General features: G+C 46.4%; 1 protein-coding gene across 4 annotated transcripts in view; it reads left to right on the top strand.

Annotated features, from left to right (window-relative positions):
* The window catches only part of ZDHHC14 (zinc finger DHHC-type palmitoyltransferase 14), a 299328-nt gene that overhangs the window by 214969 nt on the left and 63052 nt on the right, over positions 1 to 21307 (top strand). The window lies entirely within an intron of this gene.

Raw genomic sequence — 21307 nt, forward strand, 5'->3', positions numbered from 1 at the left:
TGAGAAAAATGACATTTTATAATGTATGTCCTCTGTGCAAAGCAGTCTTCTGTTTGTCTTAAATTAACTTTACCCTAACTTTAATAATCTACAGTTTGCCACAAAGCTCATGTTTTCTCTATCAGGCCTCGTCTTGGTTTTCTTTACATAGGTAAATTACTTTCAGCCTTGCCTCCCCAACAGAACAGTATGGAATGGGTTCTGTTTCTGCCATGTAGGAAGTAGCTGATAGTTAAGAGCATGGGATCTGGCACTCCACGGCCTGAGTTCAAATACCAGCTGCGTGACAGGCAAGGTACTGAAATGCTGTGTGCCTCAGTTTCTTCATCTCAGCGGTGGGGTTGATAAGTGCCTGCCGCATGGGATGGTGGAGAGAATAAATGAATGAACAGGTGGAAAGCGCCTGGCATGTATCAAGCACTCTGTGATTGTTAGCTGCTAGTGCTCTTGTTACTCCTCCTCCCTTGATAGTTTTGATCGGCTTTCTCTGGACAATGTCGTGACCTTCCGTAGATGCAATGGCCAAAACTACACCTAGTTGTCCATGTGGGGGCACACCAGGGTTTCTACAAGGACACACGTCAGCCTTTGTTTGATTACCAATACCCTTCCTGGTGACACCAGCCCCAGTGTCCATTCCACAGCTATCTTGGGGACAATTTAAGCTGAAGGAGCACAGCATCTTAAATATCTTTGGGGGAACCGTCTACCTGTAGGAGTTCTCAACACCCTTTCTTGGGTTGTAATTTTGACCTCCAGGCCTGTGACATGATGGGACAGTGTGTGTCTTACACTTGTGCACATAAACTCTTCTGTCATTCTGCATGCCTTCTCATGGAGGTCTAATGCCTTATTCTAGACTGTATTTTGGTAGGTCGGGTGTTGTTATCTATAAAACTAAAGGTCTTACTGGGTACTTCCTTCTCTTTATCATTTATAAAACTTTTTACTCATTTCTAAACACCCCCAGTGTGTCCACTCATTTATCCTGTTTCTTGTCTCTAGGCTAGATTTTTTTTTTTTTTTTTTTTTTTTTTTTTTTTTGATGGAGTTTTGCTCTGTCGTCCAGGCTGGAGTGCAGTGGCATTATCTCAGCTCATTGCAACCTCCACCTCCCAGGTTCAAACAATTCTCCTGCCTCAGCCTCCCGAGTAGCTGGACTACAGGTGTATGCCACCATGCCCAGCTAATTTTTTTGTATTTTTCTTAGAGACAAGGTTTCACCATGTTGGCCAGGCTGGTCTTGAACTCCTGGCCTCAAGTGATCCACCTGCCTCGGCCTCCCGAAGTGCTGGGATTACAGATGTGAGCCACCACTCCCAGCCTAGGCTAGATTTTTAATCACAGTCAAAATTTTCTTCTCAATCTCCTGTGACTTAGTATTTTAAAATTCCTTTTGTATTATTATCAGACACCGCTCCGAAAGTTCATATAATCACATTTGTTCCCTCCCATTGCCCACAGGTGTGTGTGTCCCTTAAAGAACCCTGATGAATGAGATGTAAAAGCCCCTTATCACACCTGTGCCTTTCCCCAGTGACGGTGTACTTCTGCATGTGTGAGTGTTTCCAATAGGATCCTCTCCTGTGCACTCTACCAGCCGTGAACCTAGGAGCCACCAGGCTATAATAGGCCAGGAGCCAGGCCTCCACCTTTCTGGTAAATCAAAGTCACGGTGGCCACCCAGCATCCACAACCGAACATGATGGTATGGGAGACCCAGAACAGGAAAGAGAAAGGGAAAGGAGAGGAAGTGGGGAAGTTTGGGGCGGGATCTAGAGGAGGAAGACTGGAGCCCAGGAACACACCGTAAGCCGCGGCCTCTGAGTGGTGCTCAGGGCCAGCTCCATGGGGGACAGGTGAAGAAGTAGCATATGAGTGATCTAAAGTAAAGCTGCCCACAGAGCTCCTCAAAACACCACCCAGTGATTGAAACCTGCATAGCTTCGGTTTTCCGGTTAATTATGGGACACTTGGGCCTTTGGTTGACTGATGAGCAGGACAGCAGATTGGACCTTCTGCATTCAGGAAAATAGAGTGGAAGGCAAATGTCTCCCGCTGAGAAGTGTAATTGCAGAGTTAGCCATGATCTTATTTTTAGATGGAAAGTTTTCACTGAAAGAATTCTTTTTGCAGCAAGGAAAATAGCACGGTGGTATGCTGAAAGCTGAGGTGGGAACTTGTGGCTGCCCTTACCTTGTAACGAGCAGGTTTGAGCTGGTCCTTCCCAAGCACAGTAAATAAATGTCACTTTGCATGGGAGAGGAGAGAAGAAAAATGCAGCTTCCCAGGCCATTCAGAAGAGCAGTTTTGTTTGTTAAATAAGTTTGAAAGTCATAGGGGCCTTTTTAGTTGAGGACTGAGGAAAGAGCTTTCTCTGGTCAAATATAGAGTTAGTTGGCATACCCCAGTGGTTGGGGACCTGGCTCTGAGGACACACAGGCCAGGGCTGAATCCTGGTCCTCTCATTGAGTGATACTGGAACCTGGCAAGTTGTCTGAACGCTCCCAGCTGTTATCACATCTGTAAAGTGGATGTGATCCTAGTGCTACCCCCTCAGTTTCTTTTGCAGATTAACTGAGATAGTGCCCACCACAGCACCCAGCACAGAGAGACCTGCAGCACACTGAGGGGCCAGTAAGCACATGGCTGGCCATTGATGTTCTCATCAGTGATGGGAATGCCGCCAGTGCTCCCAAGTAACTGATTACAACAAGAAGCGTCTTCACAAAGTAGTAGGAATCGCCTTGTTTCTCTGTAATCTGGAAGGATTTAGATCATCTGCCATGATCGACGTGAATATATTTTCTGTCTCTCTCTGACTTTGTCCCTGTTGCCTGTTTCCGTCTGTCTCTTTCTCTGAATCCTTGACTGTCTCTCTGGTTTTCCGTGAGTCTTGCCATCGCGTTCCTTCTGCACATGTGGAACGCAGCATTTCGAGTTGTTTATTTATCCAGGCGGGCTTTGAGGTTATGGAATATTTTTATACAACCAACAGCTGGGGCCAGGGAGCCACCTCTTCTCTCTCAGATCCTCATATCCCTCAAATCATTAAAGCGAGAGAAACTGAAGGAGCTGAAGAGGCAAAACATGGGCCTGTGAGACCCTCTCAGTCTCACTATGTATGTTCTAAAGCCCCAGGTGCATGCTGACCTCGTTTTTCTGACGGGGTAGGCCCTATGAGGGATGTCTGTCGTTTGGTGGGCCCCAGTCCAGCGTCAGAATGGCCAGCAGCTTTCGCTGGAATGGGTGTTTTTAGTACAGCCTAAACCTGTAATAAAAAGGGATTTACATGTACTAGATTTTAATCACACACTGTGGACAAACTAATAAGAAAGTTTGCTAGACAGTAACATGAAACACTGCCAGCATTTGCAAACCAGTTATAGAAGAGTCTGCCTAACTCTGGCAGACCCAGGCAGCTTAGTCTAGAGGCTCAGAGGTGGCCTCTGGAGGCAGCTGCAGCCTGGGTCCCAGCCCTGCTGTCCTGTCTGGGCACTGGGACTGTCTCTACACCTGTGATGCCACATCTGGAGGGGCTGTGAAGACGAAGGAAGTAGTACATGGAGCCCTCAGGCCATGCCAGCCCCTGGGGGTCACCGAGCAGCACCAGCCTCCTCCCACATCCAGGACATGGCCTGGTCCCTTGTCTTCTGTCATTTTTGGTGCCACAAAGAACCTCCAGGCGCCCTCTGCAGGGACTCAGTGTCCAGTCACTTTTATTTCTGGCAGAGCTTTCCCCCCCTCTTTTAAATCCTTACAAGCTCCCTTTCTCATTCCCTTGCCTCTTTCTGGCTGTGCTCTTCCTCTCCCGGGCACTTGACTGCATCTTACTGCACACTCTGCCTTCTGTCCCACAGTGTCTCCCCCTTGTTGCTCTCACTGCTTCCTCTGTATGTGAGTCTGAACTCAGACTGCAGATACCTTGTGTGTTGCATACACTCTGCCGTGCACTGCCCTCAGGAACCCAGCCACTGCTTCACAGTTGTGCATTAAGAGGTTGGACACGGCAGAGATTTGGCCCTGCAGCTGCCTTCTGGTGTGGATTAGCACTTGGGAATGTCTTTGTAACTATTTGGGTATGATGAGGGGGCTATTAGTTTCCCATAGGAAAGCAGGTCATTGGAGGGGAATGGAGGGAGCTGAGATTTGTATCCTTGTTGGAACCAAAACAAACAGGACTTTACTGATTCTCCTGGTTTCCGGTATTTCTTCATTTCACCAGCATTGAATAAGCATCTATGTGTTAGGCACTGTGACAATAACTAGGTATGTGAAAATATGAGCCAGTCCCCAAGGATCATTATTAAGAGCAGACCAAGGAGAACTCAAGGCAGACAGTATTGTATTTATCATATTACACAGGTTAAAGTGTAATTTTATATTGGTTAAGAGTAGAATTAAGTTACCAACATTTATGCACCAAATAACATTGCATCAAAATATATAAAGTACAGGTTGTTAGAAAATGCAAAGGTAATTTGTTATACACATAATGCTAGTGAGAAACAATAGCATACGTCTGTTTTTGGTGCCTCAGGTCAACAAACTCTTAAGTAGAGTATGCCAGTGTGTAAGTATAATAAATGTACGTTGAACTTCGTTTTTACAAAGTATAACTTACCATGTTCAACCATTCATGGAACATTTACAAAAATTAATCATATTAAGCCCAAAACACTTTCCAACGTTCTAAAGGCAGATATCACACTGAAAATGTCATCTGATGAAACAATAAAACTAGAAATGAATCACAAAGATAGAAATGCACAAACTTACCTAATTGTAATGCTTTTAAAAACACAACTTTAAAAAACTTTTATAAATCTTTCTAAAGAAGCATTTTAAGGAGGCTTTTCATAAATCTTGGGTGACAGAAACTTCAAAACTGCAGTTGTAAAATATTTAGAAAATGGCAGTAAGAACAATGCAAAAGAAAACCATGCCATTCACAATTCTACATTTTAAACATGAGAAATAGTTAATCTAAGCAGAAGAGGAATTAACCAGAAGACTGTCGGGTTGCCGGTAGAATCAACAAGGAGGCTGGAGAATGAGGCTCAGGAACCAGGAACAGTGGAGGAGGCTGGGCAGCCCCTCACGGCCGGTTGCATCTGCAGCAGGATGTTGCAGGAGGCAAGTGCCACAGGTAGGACGTTTGTGGCACCACCACTGAGTTCCCTCTGCTGCAGCTCTCGACGAAACTCTGACTGTCTTCAAAGACCACAACTCCGGATTCAGACACCTGGGTGGGAGCCCCTGGCCTGTTTTGTTTCCACACCCAAGCAGACAGCCAGGCGAAGGTGGCAACTGCCCCACACTCAGCATCTATAATGAGGATGGGAGGGTGGGGCTCTGCCTCCCACCTATTTTGGGGTTCTCCCCAAACAGGAAGTTTACTTTAATGGTGGATGGCCAACGAAATAAACTACTTCAAAAAGTCTAGTACAAAAAACAAAACTGAACTCAGAAGCAAATAAATGAACAAAGCATCCATCTCCAGAAGGCACAAAAAGAGCAGCAAATAAACTTAAGGGAAACCATAAGAAAACAATGACTTAGAAAACAACAACCAATAGGTTGCCAAATCTAATTCTTTAGAAAACAACCAACCAAGGGATTAACGTCTGGTAAGACAAAGAAATTAACAAAGTGCAAGTAACAGATTCAAATGAAACAAATATAGGTGAGATTGTTTTCTGTAATTACTGGGAAGTATATTATTTTGCCTGTTGTGTTAACTCTATGCCAATTGATTTGAAAAATCTCAGTGAAACATGATTGTATAGGAAAATGGGCCAAGGAATGAGTAGAAAACTGGAATTGATTACTAGCCATGAAAAACTGAAAAGTTTGATGAGGAAGCATGTGAGAAAGGTGCTGGGCCCAGCCAGACAGCTTACTTCCTTTGTTCTGAGTAGTGTCTGAGAGCTTCGGAAAGGTTGAATGGTTTTTCAGTTCATTTCACCAAAATAGTATAACCCTAACACCAAAACCTTACAAAAATAACATGCAAAATAAAACCCGCACCCTTATTTATAAACATTACAACAAGCCAACATGAAGACATAGCAAACTTAATCTACCAGTATAATAAAGAATTAGTCATCGCATGGGAGGATGTATTCCAGGAATGTGATTATTTTTTAATGTTAATAAAACTATTACTATATCAATAGGTCAAAAGATAAAAGGTATATATGATCATGATAATAGATACTAAAAAGGGATTTGATAAAATGCGACATTTGTTTCGTATTTTTTATGACAGAGTCTTGCTCTGTTGCCCAGGCTGGAGTGCAGTAGTGCAGTGTCGGCTCACTGCAACCTCCGCCTTCCAGGTTCAAGTGATTCTCCTGCCTCAGCCTCCCAAGTAGCTGAGATTGCAGGTGTGCACCACCACGCCTGGCTAATTTTTGTGTTTTTAGTAGAGATGGGGTTTCATTATGTTGGCCAGGCTGGTCTTGAACTCCTGACCTCAGGTGATTGGCCCACCTTGACCTCCCAAAGTTTTGGGATTACAGGCATGAGCCACCGCACCTGGCCGAGACTTCATTTCTAGCTGTAGAACTCAGTGTATCAAGATTGGGAGGTATGGTAGGCAGAATTCTGGCCCCCATGACTGCCCCTCGCCCTCACACCTCCCGGGTTGCTCCAATGGTTATGTCACCTTGCTTGGCAAAAGGGACTTTGTAGATGTCATAAAAAGTGACTAATCAGCTGACTTGAGAGAGTTTATCCTGGATTATCCAAGGGGCCCAATGTAATTCCAAGAGCCCTCAAGAGCAGAGCTGGAGAGATGCCGCGCAGGAGGCCTGGGTGCCCTTTCGGAGCAGGATGGAAGGCAGTGAATCCAGCCTCCAGCATGGAGCTCAGGAGAGGCCCTGACTGCAGATGGAGAGGCTCCCCTGGCCACGGCGCACTGGGCACCTGACCCACAGAAATCACGAGATATGAGTTCATGTTGTTTGAAGGTCCATCATTTGTGGTAATTTGCTATATAAAACTATTTCTACACGATTAAAAATTAATACAGAAGAATATTTCTTTAACATGTTAAAAAGGAAAAAAGCTAACATTTTCTTCATAGCAAAACACTGGTGTGATTTACATTAAAATTAGGAACAAATTAGGATGTCTAATATCATTACTAATATTTTACAATATCTTTTCTAATTAATGTGGTAATGTAGGAAAATAAATATATAACTGTCAAAAAGAAGAAACAAAATCACCATATTTTATAGCTGATAAGAACAATAATAACAGTACCAACAAACATTAGAACTAGTTTTTTATGTTTAATAGGTTTATCAGTTACCTAATAAATACATTAAAATAGCATACTATGTATCACTTAGGAATTGTAATAAAAATCAAGACATGTACTCTCCACAAATTTATTTAAATTTACTGAATTATGAGTCAGGAGCAAGATAAAATAGCTGTGAAATGTAATTAGAAGAATATACAAACAAACAAGAACATTTCAAACCTAGAACGATGCAAGGAAACATGCACTATTTGATATTATGAAGTCTTGTGAAGTCCAAAGATGAGTTACAGAAAGTGACTTCAGGGCCCATGCACATGCTTTTGTGTGGTATGTGTGTGTAAGTGATTCTTCATTGCCCATTTCTGTATTTTCCAGATCTCCAAAGTGACCATTAAAATGTACCATTCTTGGTAGGCAGTGTCTTCATTCTGGCTGGGGAAGGCGGAGATAAAGAATGCATTCAGGGCTGGGTGCGGTGGCTCACACCTGTAATCCCAGCACTTTGGGAGGCCAAGGCGGGCAGATCACAAGGTCAAGAGATCGAGACCATCCTGGCCAAGATGGTGAAACCCCATCTCTACTAAAAATACAAAAATTAGCTGGGCATGGTGGCACACCCCTGTAATTCCAGCTACTAGGGAGGCTGAGGCAGGAGAATTGCTTGAACCCGGGAGGCCAAGGTTGCAGTGAGCGAGATTGTACCACTGCACTCCAGCCTGGGGACAGAGCGAGACTCTGTCTCAAAAAAAAAAAAAAAAAAGGAATGTATTCAGGCTGGTCATGGTGGCTCACGCCTGTAATCCCAGCACTTTGGGAGGCCAAGGTAGGCCAGTCACTTGAGGTCAGGAGTTCGAGACCAGCCTGGGCAACATGGTGAAACCCCGTCTCTACTAAAAATCCAAAAATTAGCACCTGTAATCCCAGCTACTAGGAAGGCTGAGGCAGGAGAATCGCTTGAACCTGGGAGGCAGAGGTTGCAGTGAGCCAAGATGGCACCACTGCACTCCAGCCTGGGTGACAGAGCAAGACTCCGTTTCAAAAAAAAAAAAAAAATGCATTCAGTGCCACCGGGAGCTGTGTGCAGGTTCTGGGAGAGCGCAGATTCCCCAGCTGGTCTCTGCTGAGTTGCCAAGGCTAAGTAGGAATTACAGTGTGTGGACTACCCGGGGCACTGAATGGTAGGACAGAAGCTCAGGAATGTTCAGGGGAGGCAGGGCATCCAGCCTGGCGGGGTGTGTGAAAGCGTCAGGAAGGCCGGGCTCCTGAGCATGCAGGGAGCTGCTTACTCTTGACCCGCCGTGAGGATGCTTCCTCTGAGCTTTCTGGAGTGCTTTGTACCCAGGCTGGGTTCTGCTGCTGCTGAGGGCACCAGCCCCTTCATGCTAGCCTGTCAGTTTTGTCTTAGTGTCTGGAGTTTAGTCCTTTCTTTATGGTTTAAGCAACAGGTCCTGTAACTAAACTTAAAAATCGATCAAACAATCTAATCCATGCTTTTGGGTCCAAGCCACCAGTCATGTCTGCACCCTCTGCTAGTCACTGAGCTCTCTGGAAAGTACCTGCACACCCCAGTCCATGGGGCCATAGTCCCCCTGGGTGTCTGAAGTGGATGTTGCCAGCTCACCGCAGGGTGGGATGTCCACAGTGCCAGTGTTCATGGCAGTGCCAGGGCCCAGGGCTGGACATGGAGAGTCAGGTGAGGAATCCAGCCGTCTCTGTGGAACGCTTTGTGAAGCAAACATTTACAATAAATCCAGAAGCATTTATGGAGTGGCTGCTATGTGCACGTAGAGGGCAAAGAAATTTCACACAGGTTCGTTCCCTGCCCTTAACGAGTTTTCCACGTAGTCATGAAAAGTTAACTAACATCATAAAGTAGTATTTGACAAGGTTGTAGCACTCAGGATAGTCATTTTAGACCAATTCCCATAAAGGGGAGAAATGAGAGAAAAGGTTGAAGAAATTAGCTGGCAGCCACACTGAGAGGCCCCTGGTTGCCCATCTAGGAAAGAGGGACTTGACTCAGCTGCTGGAGCACGATGCTGGAACAGAAGATTGAGAGGGCTGGAATTCAGCCCTAGGAGGACTGATCTGGCATCCGAGTATAAAGTGAGTTGATGACAGGTAGTAGGTAGCTGTTGTCTGATGATGCCGTATTACAAGCACCCTCAAAAACCTCTGTGGCCCTTAACAAGCAGCATTTCTTTTTCTCATATGCCTGTGGGACATCTGGGGCAGCTCTGGGGATTGGGCAAGGCTCGGCCCCAGGTGTTGGTTCAGGTTCAGGTCTCCTCAAATGTTTTTCCAGGACCCAGGCTGAAGGGAGGGCAGCTACCTATGGTACTGGCCGCCATGGCCTAGAGCTGAGACATGCAGTATCCCTTACAACCTCTGCCTATGGCGAAGACCCCATTGCCCAAGGAAGGCACACAACATGTCAGTGGGACAGGGAAGGGCACGCCACCTCAAGAGGGAGAGAAGTGAATACATTTGGCTGTCTGTATTCATGGGTTCCACATCCATGGATTCAACCAACCTTGAATCAAATATACTAAGAGAAAAAATTATGTCTGTACTGAACGGGTACAGGGGAGGCTGAGTTGTGCAGATGGCTTGAGCCCAGGAGTTCAAGACCAGCCTGGGCAACATGGCAAAACTCCATCTCTACAAAAAATACAAAAATTAGCTAGGCGTGGTGGCGTGTGCCTGTAAGCCCAACTACCCGGGAGGCTGAGGCAGGTGGATCACCTGAACCAGGGAGGTTGAGGCTGCAGTGAGCCTTGATCATGCCTCTCTACTCCAGCCTGGGTGATGGAGTGAAATCCCGTCTTTAAAAAAAAAAAAGTAATCTAGAGTTGACCTGAAGGATACTGGAGGCTATGCATAGGCTATATGCAAACACTGCTCCATTTCTTAGCAGGGATTTGAGCATCTGTGGGGTTTGATATCTGAGGGAGGTCCTGGAAGCAATCCCCCTTGGATACAGAGGGATGACTGTGTTTACTAGAACAATACAGCCTCTCACATGAGGGGAGACTTGAAGACCCAAGACCAGTTATTTTCTAAGAAGCAGTTGTGTATTTGTTACTTTTTTTTTTTTTTTTTTTTTTTTTTTTTTTGAGATAGATTCTTGCTCTGTTGCCCAGGCTGGAGTGCAGTGGCACTATCTCGGCTGCAACCTCTGCCTCCCGGGTTCAAGCAATTCTCCTGCCTCAGCCTCCGAAGTAGCTGGGACTACAGGCACATGTCACCACATCCAGCTAATTTTTATAATTTTAGTAGAGATGGTGTTTCACCATATTGGTCAGGCTGGTCTCGAACTCCTGACCTCAGGTGATCCACCCGCCTCGGCCTCCCAAAGTGCTGGGCCTACAGGCGTGAGCCACTGCGCCCAGCCCTACACTGTGCCTTGCTACGTGCGCAGTCATCTGTTGTTGATGTGAGTTGCCCAGAATTGAAATTGGCTTCCAGCAATGGATATTGGAGTTAGGGAAGCAGAAGATGAAACATACCTTACCATCCCTGGAGTTTCTTCTTCCAAGATATTTGTGGCTGTGTCAGCTGATCCATCTGCTCTCTGTTGGGTGTTGGCAATAAATGTTTCACCAAATTCCACCCACTATTTGTAGGAGTTGGGCAGAACTGAGCTGTTAAAGCCTAGAAACTTCGATAGTGAATAATAACCCATGTGCCTTAGTTTTGAAAGCTTAATATGTATTTGCACATTTTTTAAAAAAAGCTATGAAATAATTTGGTTTGCTGGAACAGGTTAAGTTTTGTTTTAAAAAAGGTTGAAAAGTATTAAAATAAAAGACTAATTGAAATGGAAAGAATATATTTTGGGAGAAGAAAGTGTATTTTAAAATCCAGTAATGTGCCTTTGGAAATGTAATGATTATCTTTTTTTAATTAAATAAATGAAATGAATACTTAGAAACTATTTGTACTAAGATAGCTCTTCCATTTTCATAATACCATCCTTTATTTATGTATGGATTCTTACATTTGGAGGAAGTCTTCCCTATGTTACCGAGCAATGGGCTAGAAAGTGTCACCCCCATTTGCTGTGGAACTCAGGTTCAGAGAGGGCAGAGACTTGACTCTGGTCAGACAGCGAGGTGAGAACTGGAAGGCAGCCTCCCAGGCCCTGTGTGAAGGTTCATAATGGTTCATGGACTTAGAGCAGACAGCCACTCAGTGGGCCTGAAAGCGGGCAAGCAGCAGGTGGACAAGTCAGATTTTAACACGTGAGGAAGGCCATGACTTCTACCCCAGCCCAGCAGGAACGTTGTAGTGTGTCCAACAACTGGTGTCAACTGTGAATGAGACTCTGAGTGGGCATAGCGGGTGGAGGGCGGGGGGCATGCAGGAGAGGAGAGGAGGATGAATCACATGTGGTCACCAGCCTGTAAAGGCTTTTGAAGACTCCAGGAGGAGTAGAGAAGGTAACCATCTGTTATAACCCAGCTGAGCCCAGGCAAAGTCATAAATAAGCTCAACTTGCTAGTTCTTCCCCCAGGATTATCACGAAGTTAACAAGATATATGTGCTGAGTACTTAACATGTTTAAAAATTCTCTCATATGTGTATATGAAGATCGCATTACTCTCCTGAAATTATGCTACCTGTGCATTTTAGTTTTGAGGATAACACAGGCTCTCTATGCCTCGGACTGGGCATTTTCCCTTCCACGGTTCCCATGAGCCCCTTAAGATCTGAGGAGAGGCTGGAAGCGGTGGCTCATGCCTGTAATCCAAGCACTTTGGGAGGCCGAGGTGGGTGGATCAGCTGAGGTCAGGAGTTCGAGACTAGCTGTGGCCAACATGGTAAAACCCTGTGTCTACTAAAAATACAAAAATTAGCTGGGCATGGTGGTGGCTGCCTGTAATCCCAGCTACTCAGGAGGCTGAGGCAGGAGAATTGCTTGAACCTGGGAGGTGGAGGTTACAGTGAGCAGAGATCGCGCCACTGCATTCCAGCCTGGGGGACAAGAGCAAAACTCCATCTCAAAAAAAAAAAAAAAAAAAAAAATCTGAGGAGAGAGTTTAATGAGGTGAGCTGCATGCTTGGATTAGAAGATGCCAGAAATATGATGGAATGCAGCAACTTGGATGGAAACGTCCAGCAGTCTGCCCCATGGCCTCGAGAGAATGAGTTTGCCAAGAAGCCGGAGTGGGTGATCAGTTGCTGTGAGGGCAGTCAGAGCAGGCTCATGGCCCTGGTGCAGAAGTGCAGCTTACCCCTGGGACCCCTTCACCTCCCAGGGCATGGCCTGACCCGGGGTCAAGAACTTTGCTTCTAGGGTTTGTTTAGAGCGGGGATTCCTGACCTGGGTGACATGAATGGAATTCAGGGGTCCACGAACTTGGAGAGGAAAACAATTACATCTTTATTTCCACTAACGTCTAAATGAAATTGAATATTTCCTTTAATGAATATGGGAAACACATCACACTAGTGGTGTTTGTCACCACTAGAAACTGCAGCTATTTTATATGGTGTCACGGTTATCACAGATAGCTCAGCATAACATTTACACTTGCTACTACTTCAAAATTGTGAAAGTTGATAAACCGTAGATCTTACTAGTTAGCATATGCATAAGTAAGCATGTATTTTTCTATATCACGATGTCAAAATTGTGTTAGAAACATTGTCTTTATTATTGCTTTCTTTTGTCATCTCACGGATTTATGTATTTAGAAACATGCTGGGAAGGGGTTCACGGACCTCAGCAGAATACTGAGGGCTTCATGACACACACAAGAAAGCTCAGAATCCCCGGTTCACTCTTGTTGAGGCTCTTAAATTGTTAGAAAATAGACTCCCTAAGATGACAAGTCACATTATCTCTCCACCCAACCAAGGAAGGGGTTTGCATAGATTTTTTTCAAATAGTATACGAAACCATTTCTTTCAAGAATGCCGCGTTTAAAGGCTCTTTTTTTAAAACAAACAAACTACAGTGGGCTCATTCCACTTCCTCTCTTTCTTCCTCTTTTCCTCTCTCAACCCAAACACAGGTGTGCAGCATGCAGTTTCCTGAGGGTGGGGAGGAAGGACCACCCACAGTGTGGCCTGCCTGGCCTGGGGTTTTCTGGGAGCAAAGGGTGTTTAACCCTTTCATTGCAAAGAAGCAAGAGAAAGGGCAGTGGCAGGGTGAGGTCTGTGCAGGTGCCCCCTGCCCTTTCGTCTGGGTAAACAGAACCCATATTCATGGCTGTTTAAACGCTGGAGAGCCTTCATTCCCTCTCGTTATTCATGCTTGCTTCAGTCCCTTTATGCCACTGAGAAATATTGGGAAGAAAAGAACCCTCAGTGTAGTTAAAGAGATTAAAACCTGTTCACAAGAGAGAATAGAATATTGACAGTGCCGTCTTAAATTTGAAGGAGAGATTCTTTCCAAGCTCCACATGGGCTTTCTGAGGGCTTGTATCACATCCATTTCCATTGAAAGTTGACAAAAACAAGATTGTATTGCAGGATGTCTTCTTGGCTCTCACAAGTTAAATTCCTGACAATGCGATGTGCCATTTATCATATGATAAAAGTAACCAGTGTCTACCCGGTTTGTGCCTGAAAATCCACTGCTTATTACTACTGATTTATGGGTTTGTTTTTCACCAATGAATTGAAAACATGCATTTTTTTCCCACCTTTGCTCATGCTGACACTTTGCTGGAGGACAGGAAGTCACGCTGTGCGTGCATGGATTTGCTGTCATGCTGTGTGTGCTCAGGGGGCGTCCTCAGAGCTGTACCCAGAGTGGGAAGCACGTCATTCATTCACCCTACTTAAGAAATATCCACTGACGGTTGATTATATGCGGGCTCCGTGCTCGGGAGCTCTGGGAGACAGTGGTGAGTGTGGTCAACATGGCCCTGCCTGCAAAGAGCTCAGAGATACCCACCGAGAAGCACAGGTAGATTAGGAGGCACCGGTGGTACAGGGAGGTGAGTGACACAACGGGAAAGTCCAGCTCACATGGGAGCATACGGGACAGATGCCCTGCCTGGAGGAAGCAGCGTCCCATCTGGGCTGAGCTCTGGTTAGCCAGGCACAGAGAGGAGAGCTAGCAGGAAGATGCTGCTGTGCAAGTGGGAGGACACCTGTGCTGAGCCCGGGTCCGAGGGACCAGAGGTGTGGCTGATGTGGAGACTCAGGTCAGAGTGAGTCAGTGTGGCAGAGAGGGCTGCAACAGGCCAGGGGGTAGGCAGGCGCCTTATAAGCCATGCAAAGCAGTGTTGATCTTATCTGAGGACAAGAGACGAAAGTGGCCTTATCAAACGCATGCTTCAAAAAGTGCCCTCCGTCTCCCCGGCAGAGAACAAACTGGATGGTGCCACGATGGAGACAAGGAGACAGGAGGCAGGGCTGTCCCCACAGGGTGGGACAGGGCACTGGAGTCCAGGCCAGGGCAGTGGCTGAGGAGACAGAAAGCTGTGGATGATTCCGGAAAAATTTCAGCTGAAGAATCGACAGGACTTGATACTTCATTAAATTCCTGGAGTTGGGGCAAAGGAGAGTGCTTGCTTGACCCCTCTGGTTCCTGAGAGCATGGTTTTTTCCCCATGCTACCAAGTAATGCTTTCAAGGAAAAATAGAGTTCACATATTTTAAGTGGATCATGACTTAGTGACCTGAGTCTATAAAGTATGTAATTCAGTGTAACTACCTGGACCCCTCGGGTTCTTGCTCCAGAACTTGATCTGTGGCAGCCTAAAATAAACATGAGGACCTCGAAACAGTGGGATCAGCTCCAAAGAGCCAGAGCTGAGCACTGCCTGTGTCAAAAGGTACACACCTGGAGGGAAAGCGAGGGGTGGGAAATGGATGTAGCAGCAACAGCACTGGACAGGAGAGGCCTTAAAAGGAGCCGAGGGCAGCTCGCACTGGGCATAGAAGTCCATGGCTGGCCCTGAAGGAGAAGCTCCTTTGTGTAGGGTGGTGGCCACTCCAGGAACAGCTGAGGACGCTTGCTAGGGCACTCAGGATGCTCCCTTTATCCAGAATGTCTTCCCATCATCATCACTCTCTTTTGCCCAGTGATCTACAATTTACAAAGCAACGTCATAAAGAGCAGGAAGAGTTTTGTGTTGAGTGAGGTAGGTTGTTCGAGGGTCTTAAATAAGAAGTGCCATCGTGTGCCACAAGTGGGGAGTCCATCTTCCATTCTGCTCTGAGCAGTGAGTGTCTTTCCCTGTCTTGTGGGGCCACAGAACAGGGACCCGAAGAGGTGGCCGGGCACTGAGCTTGCAGATGGTGCCCCAAGGAGGAAGCAAGCCGTTCAGGAGAGCCGGTGGACAGCAATGGAACGCTTGAAGGGGCTCTGTGCAGGGGCTGAAGCCATTGGAGTTGGAAGAACAGCCCAAAGTGTCAAGGGGAACAAGCAGTGGGACCCAGAGGCAGATCCAGGCTGGATCAGGGTCTGCTCACCCAGGCCTGCCTTAAAGTAGCAACAAGTCCTTGGGGACAAAAAACTGGGAAGTAATCTCGGAACATGCTTTTTGGAAATTTTGCCTGTAACTTTGTGGGGTGGATCATTGAGGTTCACAACAGAGGGGCTGCAGGCCATCCCAGGGGAGTCCTTTGTTGGCATCATAGAGGCCCAAGCAGTGACCCCAACCGCCTTAAGTACGGGTATTCACAGACAGCTGAACTGGGCAGATCCCACCCACGACCTGAGTCAAGAATCTACACCTGGGTCGGGCGCGGTGGCTCACACCAGTAATCCCAGCACTTTGGGAGGCCGAGGCAGGCAGATCATGAGGTCAGGAGATTGAGACCACAGTGAAACCCCATCTCTACTAAAAATACAAAAAATTATCCAGGCACGGTGGCGGGCGCCTGTAGTTCCAGCTCCTCAGGAGGCTGAGGCAGGAGAATAGCGTGAACCCGGGAGGCAGAGCTTGCAGCGAGCCGAGATCGCGCCACTGCACTCCAGCCTGGGTGACAAAGCGAGATTCCGTCTCGAAAAAAAAAAAAAAAAGAGAGATGTATTTAAGAGTTGATATTTAATAAAATGACTCTTTACTGCTTTATCAAAGACATCCTAAAGTTAAAAAAAAAAAAAAAGAATCTACACCTGAAGTAGAAACTAACTACCCTTCCGCCATGAAGTTCTACTGAGCCTCCTTTTATCTCAACAGGCTCCACATTTCAGGTTCCTGTTAGTCACTCCTGAGTGTCTCAACAGCCCCTGGAGGTCAGGATGGAGGGAGGGGCTGCAGATTCCAAGAAGGAGAGGCAGCGTTGGCCCACAGAGCGGCCTTGGTCTCAGACCTTAGACTTGGAGGACTGGAGCTCGTGGACAGACCCATGTTGTCCGAGCTCTCACCCTGAATGCAGAAAGCCAGAACGCAGATTTGTTCATTTTCAACAGATGACTGCAGGACCAACGTTGTCACAGGGGCCAGCATTCTCTCACCAGGCAAAGCCAGCCGCTTCTCTGCCTGGTATCAAGCTGCTTGGGCAGCCAATTCATAATCAGAGTGCCAATTTATAAGTGTAGAATGAGAAATAGAACTGCCACAGGAAGCAGAATCACTGCCTGGTCAGCCCTGTGGGACTTTCTGGAGACTTCTGTCAAATATGCTTGTGTAAGACTGGGAGCCATGAATAAATGCACCTGTTTGTTTGTTTGTTTATTTGTTTGTTTTTGAGACAGGGTCTTGCTCTGTCTGTTGGAGTGCGGTGATGCAATCTCGGCTCACTGCAACCTCCACCTCCCGGGTTCAAGCCATCCTTCTGCCTCAGCCTCCCCGAGTAGCTGCGGCTACAGGCACACGCCACCACGCCCAGCTAATTTTTGTATTTTTAGTAGAGACAGGGTTTCACCATACTGGCCAGGTTGGTCTCAAACTCCTGACCTCAGGTGATCTGCCCACCTCGGCCTCCCAAAGTGCTGGGATTACAGGCATGAGCCCCCGCACCTAGCCAATATGTGTACTTTTAAAAAGTGCTTTGATAGAGGATTCTGATAATGTAAAATAATGCATCTAATGTAAATTTTTTAATGTATCATGTCTTTTTTATTCTGTGCATTTATTTATTTAAAAACTGTTTATGACAAAAGAATGAGGCTACATGTCTAATACAGTTTTTTGGAGAGAGCATCCCTGGCCAATAGGAAAGCTTCAACAACAGAATTTCTGGGGCCTCCTGGGCACATTTTCATCCTGTTCTGGCTTTGTCAGTGATACTCAACCGCGGTGTCAGTGCCCAGTGCAAAGAGACCTTCTTCCAAGGCAAAGGTAGATGTGTGCCTGCAGGTTGGAGCCGATCCAGCAGGGGAGGGTGGCCTCTGGCCAAGTGCTCACCTCATTTCTGCCTGGAATTGTCAAACTGCAACTCAGCTTGAAAAATATATTTCTTCCATACCCAGAAAAGCCACAAGCGATTGCTTCATGAAAGTCTGTCTCTGTTCATCTGACTTTCCCTGTTTGTGCATCTTTTTGACCGGCTCCGTCCCTTTTGTGTGTGTGTGGTTCTTGGCTTTGTGGCTCTGAGGAGTGTGTGTTCATATCTGTGTCTTGCTCCTTTTGCCTTCCAGAGTCTCTCTTTCTGCCAGGCTTATGTCTCTAGCTCAGACCTCTCCTCAGAGCTCCAGACTTGCATATGCAGCTTCCCGCTGGACATGTCCACTTGGGGAGATAAAAGCACCCCAAATCATCTTTCCCCAGTGACCCCCACCTTGCTGAAGGCCAGCCCCATTTCCAGGCTGCACAGACATGAGGGTCCTACCGACTCCTTTCTCTGCCACACCCTGCTCACCTAATCCATCACCAGGCTCTGTACAGTTTGCTTACTAGGTGGATCCCAGCTTAACCCACTTCATCCCTTTCCTTCTGTGCACTGCCTCGGCCAGCTGCAAGCCGCCATCATCTCTCACCTTAACTGTGCAAAGGTCTCTTGGAGGACCCCCACCATCCACTCTGCTCCTCATCTAATCCAGCCTCTACACTGACATCAGAGTGACCTTTTCCAAACAGAATGTCATCACTATGGGAAGGAGGCCAAAATCCTTAACCTAGTGTACAAGACCCACCTCTCTCGGCTTGCACTGTAGTCCGTGTGCCACCTGGGCTCCAGCCCCCAGGCCTCCTCTGGTTGCTCTCTGTTAATCCCTGCTCATCTTTCAGGGAGAGGTTCAGGCATGGGCTCCTCAGGGAAGCCTGCCACTGCACACACTTCCCATAGCTCTCCGTATGCTTCCTTCACAGCTCTGACCAGGGTTGTCATGGTATACACTGGGGATGTGTGGACTCGAGTGGCCAATGTCTCTGCCCACAGGTGGGTAAGCTTCAAGAGGCCAGGCCTGTGTCAGTTTCCCTCACTGTATTCCCAGCAGCCAACTCCTTGACTGGCATGCAGCTGCTCAGTTAGTATTTACTGAAGGAGAGAAGGGAGAGAAGAAGAAAAAGAGAATTTGATGCTCCTCTTGCTGTATCTACCTTCATGTCTCCATCGTAGTCTTCTCTCTTAGAAAAAAAAAAAGTATATTGCTTTTTTGGCCCTATGATGAGGTTAGCGTTCTCAACTGGGGGAAAAAAAAAGCCTCCAGCACCCAATCTAAACTAAATGAAACCCATATCCCTCACCCTCAAACCTACCAGAAGCACAAATTTAAAAATGCCAGACTCCAACAGAAATGATCATTTAAAAAAAATTAAGTCTGATCAAGAGCTAGTAATCCTTGCACAGTTCTGGGAGGGTGGAAATGCCATCACTGAAAATGACTCATGGTGTCTTTAGGTCTGTGACTGACGCAACTTACACGTGTATTTATCTACTCAACAGATATTGGAGAGCCTCACGTGTGCCTTCTACAAATTCAAGTAAAACAGTAGCTTTCAAACTTTTTGTGTTTTACAGCAACTCACAGTAGGAAATACATTTTCTACTGGGATCCAATGCACAGAGATATGCACATAAAAGGCATGAAGCAGTGCTTGCCTTTCTCAACAGAAGATGCCTTGATACTTTCTATTTTATTGTTTGTTTTTAGTGCTGGTCATGACCAGCTAAATCAATTTCATGACTCACTATCTGATCACAACCCTTAGTTTAAGAAACCCTGGAATAAAGCATAATTAGAGTAGCTCCTTCTGAATAGGCCAAGGATTGCATTGACTTATGCCGGGGTTAGCCCAGAGTGCTAGCTTGCCTGTGGCTGAGATTTTAGGTTGTATACCTCCGGGACCCTGGGGATGGCACATTTAGCATGCTACACGATAGGCACCTGTTGGCCTGCCTTCTTAGAACAGCTCAGTTTTAAATTACTGGTTGAAATAAATCATTTCAAGCAGCCTTGTGGAGCAGTAGGCAGCGCATCCGTCTCATCATCTGAAATAAGTTATTTCAGTTTCTGTGAACTAACCTGATAGGTCAACCATTCTTAACCTGGGGCCTAAGAACAGGCTTCGGGAAACTGTACCTAAAATGTGTGAGTGCACGAGAGTGAAGGGATCCATAGCTGTCATCAGAGTTTTAAACCAGTAGGGAATGAAAAAAAAAGTCTAAGAACGGTTGCCCTGGAGGTTATAAACAGTTTCTGATATTCTTGGAAAATAGTATTGAAAGGGCTGACACTTTTAGTGGTTGCTGACTCTTCCTCTCATGGTCTCCCTGATATTATATCCTTCTTCCTTGGTAAACTTGTTCCCACCACACCTTCACCCAGTCAGCCTCGCCTGGGCTAGAAAATGGCAGCTCTTGGAAAGCCCCTCCACCGCTGGCTGGTGCACCTGGGTGAAGACACTGCAGCTCTTGGTGGGGGGGTTGGAGGGGAGTGCAAAAGGCCAGGACCCAAGTTCAAGTCCTGTGCCATAGAGTCCTACATCCCATAAACAGTGCCCCACTGTGTGGTGTTTCATAAAGGAGCAGCCCCACCTCCAGGAACTTCACTCACAACTGCTCACATTACGGTCAACTTTACCACATTTACTAGCTGACTGATTTACAGTCAACTTTACCACATTTACTAGCTGACTGATTTTTTTTTTTTGGTTGATGTAAGCAGTGATCCATTTTAGAAAATGAAAAGTAATGAGGAAACTCAATATATAAAACAGACATAGGTCTAACTGCTGTAGTTCAAGGGGAAGAAAGCCCCAAGGCTCTCCATAGAGAAGGGGCTGTTGACTAGGCCTTAACTCCAAGGAAATCACAACTTCCTCACTGTGTGATGTTCTTAGAAAAACTCTCTATAAATCCTCTCAGAAAACCCCATGGAATCGCTAGACATCGATCTGCCACAAATGGGAAAATCACATTCCCAGGCCATAACACTATGGCAGTTAGCAGGGCCGGGGTCACCAGTGTGTAACCTGCTTCCTCGCACAGGGCCCCAGATGGACTTCATGTTCTGCTGTCTCCAGCTTGAAATTCTTCATGACTTTTTTTTTTTTTTTTTTTGAGACAGAGTCTCACTCTGTCACCCACACTGGAGTGCAATGGCACAATCTTGGCTCACTGCAACCTCTGCCTCCCTGCAACCTCTGCCTCCTGGGTTCAAGCAATTCTCATGCCTCAGCCTCCCAGCTAGCTGGGATTACAGGTGCCCGCCACCACGCCCAGCTAATTTTTGTATTTTTAGTAGATAGGATTTCACTATGTTGGCCAAGCTCATCTCAAACTCCTGACCTCAGGGGATCTACCCACCTCCGCCTCCCAAAGTGCTGGGATTACAGGCATGAGCCACTGTGCCCGGCCAATTCTTAATGATTTTTAAGCAGCTGCCCCAAATTTTCATTTTGCCGTGGGCCCCCGACATTCCGTAGCCAGTCCTAACTGGTAGAACTTTGCCTGTTCTCCTGAGTGCCTTTGTTGAGAAAAGTAATTAAGGACCTGCTGACTGGACTGCAGTGACTCAGTGAAGTGCTTGCAGCTTTATGTGAACAACAAGAAACAAAAACAGCACACTATATTTAGAGCTCCAGACGTCTGTGCGGACCCAAATCTGCTGGCAGGGGTATTGATGTCGTACTTCGTCATTTCTGAGTGCCATTAGAGCCACCAATCTGTTCTGGGCCT

Source organism: Pongo abelii, chromosome 5, assembly GCF_028885655.2.
Source record: "Pongo abelii isolate AG06213 chromosome 5, NHGRI_mPonAbe1-v2.0_pri, whole genome shotgun sequence".
NCBI lineage: Eukaryota > Metazoa > Chordata > Mammalia > Primates > Hominidae > Pongo > Pongo abelii.